Source organism: Triticum dicoccoides, chromosome 4A (genome assembly GCF_002162155.2).
Source record: "Triticum dicoccoides isolate Atlit2015 ecotype Zavitan chromosome 4A, WEW_v2.0, whole genome shotgun sequence".
Lineage (NCBI taxonomy): Eukaryota > Viridiplantae > Streptophyta > Magnoliopsida > Poales > Poaceae > Triticum > Triticum dicoccoides.
Window position 1 is genome coordinate 715,714,676 of NC_041386.1, and position 384 is coordinate 715,715,059.

Genomic DNA, 384 nt, shown 5'->3' on the forward strand with positions numbered 1-384 from the left:
CACACTCGGCAAAGTAAATAAATTGGCAAACACATGATAATGCCGACAGTATTGCTCGGCAAACAGGCTATACTCGGCAAAGGCACTATTTGCCGAGGGCCATCTGGTCACACACGGCAACGTTTTGCCACGTGGCACATTCGGCTGCGACTAACGGCACGGTGACGGTTGCAACTCTTTGCCGAGAGTGCCTCTTGGCAAAGATTTAGTCCCACCTCGCATGCCGACTAGCAAAAAGACATGTTTAAATAGTTCAATACTCCAACCGCATTAAGCTTCGGTCTTCATTAGTAAGTGTCCGTACAGTCACTATGAATCTTCCTGTTCCGAGTAGAGAAGATTTATAGTGGCTGTCATATTCTAAAAATGGATGCCGGCGTTTTT

At 46.6% G+C, this 384-nt stretch overlaps 1 pseudogene; it reads left to right on the plus strand.

The window, feature by feature from the left end:
• The window catches only part of LOC119284208, a 4,274-nt pseudogene extending 4,065 nt beyond the window's left edge, over nt 1–209 (plus strand).
• Nucleotides 210–384: the final 175 nt, after the last annotated feature.